We start from the raw sequence: 8,495 nt of genomic DNA, 5'->3' as shown, positions 1-8,495 counted from the left end.
CCTGTGAGTGTGGCAACAATGCACGCAAGACCCCAACAGCCTAATTATTATTGTTGTTGTTGTCGTTATGTACCTTCCAGTCGATTACGACTTATGGCATCCATATGAATCAGTGACCTCCAGAAGCATCTATCACGGACCACCCTGCTCAGATCTTGTAAGTTCAGGTCTGTGGCTTCCTTTGTGGAATCAATCCATCTCTTATTTGGCCTTCCTCTTTTTCTGCTCCCTTCTGTTTTTCCCAGCATTATTGTCTTTTCTAGTGAATCATGTCTTCTCATGATGTGTCCAAAGTATGATAACCTCAGCTTCATCATTTTAGCTTCTAGTGACAGTTCTGGTTTAATAAAAAAATGACAGCGAGAGGACAGATGGACAAAGCAGAAGATTGAAAATAAAATGAGCTCTTTAGTTCAAATCTATTTCCTAGTTACAAGCAAGCATCTGGTCTCCTCATGAGTAACACAATGTAGATGGTCAGTTGCTGGTTTTTCTGATGGTTGGTAAGCAGGCCTGTAGCGGGGGGGATTAGGGCACTGACCCCCCTAGAACTGTGCTTGCCCCCCTCCCGGAGATTTTTTGGGGAAATTGTCTTTTAAATTTGTGACATGACAGACAATGACAACCTCCCTTTAAAAATGATAGCTTCTTTTAAGAACAGGAACAATTTAAGAATAGGATCCTCTGAAAAATTCAGTGAATGAGGCAGGGCAAGTGGACAACAAAAGCCTCTTCTGGAGGAGCCCCCCAAAGTCTGCTTGCTCAAGACTTTCCCTGACTGAGGATGGATTCTTCATGACCACAATCACTAGTTAAGTGATCTTGAAAAAACCAGGCAGTATAGTAGCATGACTCATGAAGAGTTAAATATTACAACTTTGCATTATGGGCGAGAGTGAGACTCCACCCCTTAGACTTTCCTTTGCTCTGCTGTTCAGTTTCAGTTGTGTTCTCTATCCAGCTAGCAGTAAAGGTGCACGTTTGTTCGCCTGCTGTAAAAAAGTTAAGAGTTTGTTTATTCTGCAGTTATTATAATGAGAAGAACCAAACTTATGTTTATTGCTAAAGGGTGAAATACAGAGATAACTAATGAACTGAAAAAACGGCTACCTAAGTTATCCTTTACTCTTTTAAAGCACTCACTATACTCACAATTTTAGTGGCTATTTTTTCTTCCTTTCATGAGTACTTGATGGCAAATGCTGAAAACAGCCCTGGAGGGGTCTGTGTAAAAGCTGAAACTGACCCTTTATAAAAGAAATTGATGCTAAAAACACTGGGATGTGTTAGAGACATTTGAGAACGATATTTAAGTACCAAAATCCTTCTGATATTATATTTTATTAACTCTTAAACAAAATACCATCTGGAACAGAACAGAACAGCCCAGAACAGCAACTTTCAAGCAAGCCATGCCTACCAAATTCACCAGTCATGCAATTCACCAGATTCATGCAATAAGCACCAAACTGCTATGATGACACAAATAAATATAACTCTAAAGAGTAGTTCTAAAATACTGTAATATTTTATTCATCTAAAAATATTTTAACATATAGCATTGTAAGCTATATTCTTTGGAAAAACATGAATGCAATAAAAATAAACAGGAACTAAAATAATGTATACAAATATGTGTAAATATACTAAAACAACACTTGTGTATAAACGTAACAGTGAGTACAAATAGCAGCAACCTTTCTAAACATTCTGCATAATAAAGAGAACACATATACCCTGTTTTGTACAGGTAGGTGACATCATTTCAAACATAGAACAGTACTTATCAGCACTGAAAATAATCAGCTAACACTACGCAAGATCATGATATAGAGGAAAACAGACAGCAGCAGAGAACAAAGAAGCAAATAAATCAGAAAGTCATGAACAATTTCAATACTCCTATTTCATCCAATGCACCTAAATAATCATTGTCAACAATCAAATTCTTATCTTCAGCAGTACAACAGTATTACACTTCATCTTGATCATTGTGTTTAATCAGTAATCTGTTCAAGAAACCCAAGGACACAACAGTTCTGTGCCAGGGAGTATGTCAGGACTGCTGCCATCTGTCCTGCCTTGAGATAAATCAAGCTTCTCATGGCATATTCAAATGTTCAAAGTGTTGTGACAAATGAAGAATCCATGCCATAGGCAGAAATGTTTTCCTCTATAACATGATCTTGCGCAATGTTAGATTATTATTTTCAGTGTTGATAACAGTTAAGTACTATTAAGTACTGTTCTATGCTTCAAATGACCTTGCACACCTGCCTACACAAAACAGGGTATATGTGTTCTATTTATTATGCAGAACATTTACACAAATACTGGTTTTGTTGCTGCTACTTATACTCATTGTTATATTTATACACAAATGTTGTTTTAGAATACAGTGCCTTGCAAAAGTAATCAGACCCCTGACATGCTCTCATATTACTGAATTACAAATGGTACATTGTAATTTCGTTCTGTATATTTTATTTTGAAACACTGAAACTCAAAATCAATTATAAGGTGACATTGGTTTTATGTTGGGAAATGTTTGTAAGAAACAAAAAACTGAAACATGTTGCTTGCATAAGTATTTAACCCCTGTGCTGTAAAAAACCCCAGTTTACACAGATGAAAGAAATTGCCCTGTTGAGGACACAGTAACTTTCTATTGGCCTCCATCTGTGAACCATTAAAGTTGCTGTCCCATTGTCAGGATAAAACCCCCACTGTTGAAGGATCATTGGTCAGGCTGTGGATGTGAAGGAAAATGAAGACCAAGGAGCATTTTACAGAAGCGAGAGATAATGTAATACAAATGCATAGATTAGGAAAAGGACACAAAATAATATCCAAGTGTTTGGATATCCTAATGAGCACAGTTGCATCAATAATCAGGAAGTGGAAGGTGAATCACACCACCCAGGCACTGCCAAGAAAAGGCCGTCCCTCAAAACTCAGCGCTTGAACAAGAAGGAGGCTTGTGAGAGAAGGCACAGAGAGGCCAACAATCACTTTGAAGGAGCTGCAGAGTTCAGTGGCTGGGAGTGGAGTAATGGCACACCAGTCAACCATATCAAGAGCTCTGCATGACACTGGCCTGTAAGGGAAGGGGGCAAGAAAGAAGGTGTTACTCAAAAAGTACCATCTCAAAGCATGTCTGGAGTTTCCCAGAAAGCATGAGAGTGCCCCAGCTGCGATGTGGGAAAAGGTTTTGTAGTCAGATGAGACTAAGAGAGAACTTTTTTGCCCAAACTCAAAGCACGATGTGTGGAGCAAACCTAGCACTGCTCATGCCTCAAGACACACCATCCCTACAGTGAAGTATGGTGGGGGCAACATCATGTTGTGGGGATGCTTCTCATCAGCAGGGACTGGGCATCTTGTGAAAACTGAAGGAAGAATGGATAAAGGGAAATACTGCAAGACAACCTGCTTCAGTCCACTAAACTGAAACTTGGGAAGAAATTCACTTTTCAGCAGGACAATGATCCCAAGCACAAGGCCAAAGCAACATTGGAGTGGCTCAAGAACAAAAAGGTGAATGTCCTACAGTGGCCCACTCAAAGTCCGGATCTCAATCTGATTGAGAATCTGTGGCGCTGTTTGAAAATTGCAGTTCACAAGCGACATCCAACCAACCTGAACGAGCTGGAACAAATCTGCCAAGAAGAATGGGCCAAAATCCCTCCTACACTGTGTGCAAAGCTGGTACATACCTATCCTAAAAGACTTAAAGCTGTTATTGCTGCAAAAGGTGGCTCTACCAAATATTAATGTGTGGGGGTTGAATACTTATGCAAGCAACATGTCTCAGTTTTTTGTTTCTTACAAACATTTTCAAACATAAAACCAATATCATCTTACAATAATTGATTTCGAGTTTCAGTGTTTCAAAATAAAATATCATACAGAATGAAATTACAATGTACCATTTGTGATTCAGTAATATGAGAGCATCGGTCAGGAGTCTGATTACTTTTGCAAGGCACTGTATATATTTACATATATTTGTATATATATTGTCTTATTTCCTGCTGTGTTTGTATTTTTATTGCATTCATATTTTCCCAAAGAATATAGCTAAGATGCTATGTATTAAAATATTTTTAGAACAATGAATGTGGTTTCCATGGAAGTTCTGTGGCTTATTACATAAATCCCATCTAGACGTGTGGGTGGTGAGTTTGGTAGGGCTGGCATACTGGGAAGTTGCTCTCCAAGGCCATTTTCCAGAAAAACATTATCGCCTGGAACAGGTATTGGAATGTGGTTTCCATGGAAGTTTTGTGGTATTGAATGAATCCCATCTAGATGTGTGGTTGGAGAATTTGGTAGGTCTGGCTCGCTGGGAGTTGCAATTCCAGACTGTTTTTCTGAAAAATATTAAAACCTGGAACAGGTATTGGAATGTGGTTTCCGTGAAAGTTTTGTGGCTTATTGCATGAATCTCGTCTAGTCATGTGAGACTGGTGAATTTGGTAGGCCTAGCTTGCTTGGAGGTTGCTGCTCCATTCTGTTCCAGATGGCATTTTGGTTGCTAAAAGGTTAATAAAATATAATATTGGAAGGGTTTTGGTTCTTAAATATTGGTTCTTTAAGGGCCCTTTCCAGCTCGGCTTTTACACCATCCCACCATAGAGAAATGAAATATTGTTGTGTATGCTACAGTTAGCTAACTGGCTGGCTGGTCACCTAGGCTGTAACTCAGGCCTAATTTCTGATTTTCCCAATATATCCAGCTCAGTATGAGGCCTTTTCAGGTTTCTGTACAGAAAAATCAACCCAGCAACCAGTAAAAATAATTCCAATTGCTTTCTGCAATTAGTTTCCAATAGCTTAATTAGCCCTTTATAAAACAGCCAGTTAAAAAGTTTTCCTTTGATTGTCCAGCAGGAAGGATAATCTAAAGGTCAGGAACAAGACTAGACAGAGGGTCTCTTGAGGAGTTAACAAACACACCCAAACGTATTTATTTGCTCTCTGCCCTTCTGTAAACTTGTAGTATGGACAAGTTTGTTTTTCAGGCGGAGTCTAAAACCTAATGCATCAAAGCCAAGTTCAGGAGTTCATTGTCATTAACAAAGTAGTTCAGTTCAAGAAGAATATAGTTAATGCAATCTCTGGATAGAGGAAGAGTGAGAGGAAAGGTTACTACCTTTCCCTTCCCCTGTCCTGGCTCTCAGTCCTCTCCAGCAGTGAAAGGGGGAGGGGATTGGCTGGCACTATGCACCTCTCACCCCCAAATGCCCCACCTAGAAATGTGGCTGCCCCACCTAACATGGAAGGATGGCTACAGGGCTGTAGGTGAGGGGGAAAGTTTGCATGGCCACAGACTACCCATGTTGTGGTTGAGTGACATCTGGGACTTTTCAGCCAATCAGCACTTGCCTGGTAGTCTGTCTCTTAACAACTTTAGGAAAGCTGGGGAAATGGCTATCTTGCTGTACATTTTACCAGGCTTCCCTAACTCCTTGCTAGACTGGATTTAATATTTTCCTGCCAGACAGGATTTAACTAGGAACTTTGTGTATTTTAGGAAGGATGTCCCTTATTCACTGGGCATGATGGAGGTCAGGAGACCAGTCTTTGCTACACATAATACTTGTATTCTGAAATAAAATTCAGACCCTTCTCCAGGTCCTCCTTCTGAGAGGGTCTCGGAGGGTGGTGACAAGGGAGAAGGCCTTTTCAGTTGTGTCTTCCCATGTGTGGAATATGCTTCTCAGTGAGGTCCACCTGGCACCTTCATTGACATCTTTTCAGCGACTAGTAAAGACTTACCTTTTTCCCAGGCGTTTGATAGACTGAGATGGTGTTGTTGGTTATTAATGCTGCCAAAGCTTCCTGTGGCTCCATGGGGGTGTTGTTGTTTTACTGTTTTAGTTTTATAGCATGATATATTTGTTTTGTTTTTAACATATTTTGTAAGTCACTTGACAACCTTCAGGTAAGAAGTGACAAATAAATCCAATAAATAAATAAATAAACAATAACATGCACTTAAGTCATAGACACTTGGATATTCAAGGTCTATGGATTTTATACTTGGCTGAAGTGTTCATGTCACACTTTGCTCACACCTCACGCTATCCACTTTCACTATAACCAAAAAAAAGAATATGTGCATTCAGGCAGTGAGGGCATTATAACACTTTTCTTCTGAGAATGTTACGTGTACACAGTTTGAAGATGAGCTAGTGCCGCAATGTAAACCATTTGTCTTGGTTATGTCTAAATACCGTACTGAACATGTGTGCTAGTGAGACTCCTGGGAAGCAGGATTGCAATTCAGTGGTTGGATCCAGATTTACTCAGAAGTAAGTCCTATCAAATTCAGTGGGGTCTACTCCAGGTAAGTGGGATTAGGATTGCATCCTTAGCCATTCTTAGAGTAGACCCACTGAAATAGGACTGATTTCAGTGGACCTATTCTAATTGTGATTAAAGCGGTATCCAAGCAAATGGGTGGTATTTGATGCTAGTCCTACTCAGAGTAGACCCACTGAAGTTAATAGACATGACTAACTTAAGTTCATTAATTTCAATGGGTCTGTTTTGGGTAGGGCTTAGTTGACTATAACGTCATGATGGCTTCTTCTAATTTCATTGAAGCTACCACAATATACTCCTGCATTAAAAAGGGTTATTATAACCCCTTATAATAACATGTAAAATCCACTAGGTTTGAAGATGGAAGCAGATATAACAAGCACACAATTAAACTGACTTTTTAAAAAAAACACATCACCATTGTTAGAGTTCAACAGGTCTAACCAATTTCAGTACTATTGTTAAAGTGAAACAATACCTACCTGGAGACTTGAGGGACTTGAATTATATATGTTCTCCAACTATAAGCCACAAACTGCACTGTGTGATAATAAAATGCAGATAAATGGTCACAACATGGAGATCAGTATCTCCTTAGTTCCTAGTGAAAAATAGAAAGCAGTTGCTTAATATGGCCCAGAAGTGGCTCTTTTTCAAAAGGAATTTCTAAGAATATACAGTTTGGGCTTGTTTACATGGGACCCCAGATCCACATTTAAAATGCTGCTTTTTTCCATCGCGATTGATTTTGACAGTTCACATACTTCCACCCTCGCTACGAATAAATTGGCTGTTTTTCTTTGTAGCATTCACATGCGTGTGCGTTTATTGCTATCAGCGTTTCCTTGTTGCTGTGCCCACACATTAGCATGTTAACTGCAGAGGCGGGGAAGGGGCAGTGTTTCCCTAAACGAAGGAATAAGCACTTGAAAGAAAGGGAATCGCTCCCACCCGTGGCTGTTAGGCTGTCCCTGCGCAAGATTGGTGTGCCTTTGGCACCCTGGGACAAGCCTCAGCATGCGTTCTGGGAAATATTAAAAAAAACCCAAACAATTATCTTTAGAGAGACATTAAAAGCAGCTACTAAAGGAAGCATTAATCGTTTTATATTATCGCTCTCCGTGAGTGGAGCAGATGCTGGGATGAGACGCCAAGGCAGATCTCCTTTCCCCTGCGCTTTTGGCGCTTATAAATTACCCCAGCGGTGCCTTCGCCAGCCTCCTCTTGCCGTGGCTGTGAAAAGGGCGCATGCATCAGCCCTAGGGGGGGAGAGATCCAGCTTTGGGGGGAGGGGAGGGATGCTACGAGGCAGAAAAGGTCCTCCACACGCACACGTTCTCATACTCTCTTGCACAAACACATGCTAGATGTAAACAACAGGGCCAAAACTACTGCTCCGAGGAAGGAATTTTACGAGCTCCAGCCCTGCTACCCTCGATGAAGGGGTGAGGAATGTGATTTTGTTTAAAGGAGCGGGGGAGGAAATGTATTGGGGGGAAGCAGGAGTAAACGGGAGAAAGGAAGGCGAGAACAACCGGAAGTTGCTTCATCAACCGCAGGAAACAAAATGACGCCCGGAGACTGTTCAAGGGGCGGGGAAAAGGGAGGATCTAATGGCGAAGAAACTCTGCAGCCAGAAAAGATGCTTAAAAGGTAATACACGGTAGAAGCAGGTGCAGATTTTAAAAGCAAATGCTAGTTTTTGTTGCATCCATTTAATCCAGAGTTAAAGGCAAAAGCAGTAGAATGCACGTGTGTTGGGTAAAATGGTCCAAATTAAAAGGTTCTGCGAAACGGATCAGATGCAGATTTTTTGGGCATCTGACTAAACACAGTTGACTAAACACAGCCAAATGTATTAGTGCCATCCACAGCCTGCAATGCCCCCTCAATTCTTAACCATACTTTTTAATGTAATGTTTATCTTATCTTACCCTATTGGACAATCAATCTGTCTATTGAGTGGGGAGGGATTATACTCAATGGTAGAGCCATATGCTTTGCATGCATAAAGTCTCATTCCATCCCTGGCATTTCTGCTTAAAAGAATCAAATAGAAGATGAGGGGAAAGACCTCTACCTGACACCCCAGAGAGCTGCTGCCACTCAGAGTAGACAACACTGGGCTACATGGACAAATCTGTCCTGGATTAAGGCAACTTCCT

At 40.6% G+C, this 8,495-nt stretch overlaps 1 long non-coding RNA gene across 1 annotated transcript; it reads right to left on the bottom strand.

Annotated features, from left to right (window-relative positions):
* Positions 1–410: 410 nt before the first annotated feature.
* On the bottom strand, positions 411–6,926 carry LOC133382138 (uncharacterized). Its single transcript, XR_009761808.1, has 3 exons — positions 6,813–6,926; positions 5,782–5,941; positions 411–992 (listed from the first exon to the last, which is right to left on the bottom strand). It is a non-coding gene; the product is annotated as an uncharacterized LOC133382138 (long non-coding RNA).
* Positions 6,927–8,495: the final 1,569 nt, after the last annotated feature.

The sequence above is a fragment of the Rhineura floridana genome, chromosome 3 (genome assembly GCF_030035675.1).
Source record: "Rhineura floridana isolate rRhiFlo1 chromosome 3, rRhiFlo1.hap2, whole genome shotgun sequence".
Taxonomy (NCBI): Eukaryota; Metazoa; Chordata; class Lepidosauria; order Squamata; family Rhineuridae; genus Rhineura; species Rhineura floridana.
Note: the sequence above shows the minus strand (reverse complement) of the source record. Positions and strands in the feature narration are given on the sequence as shown.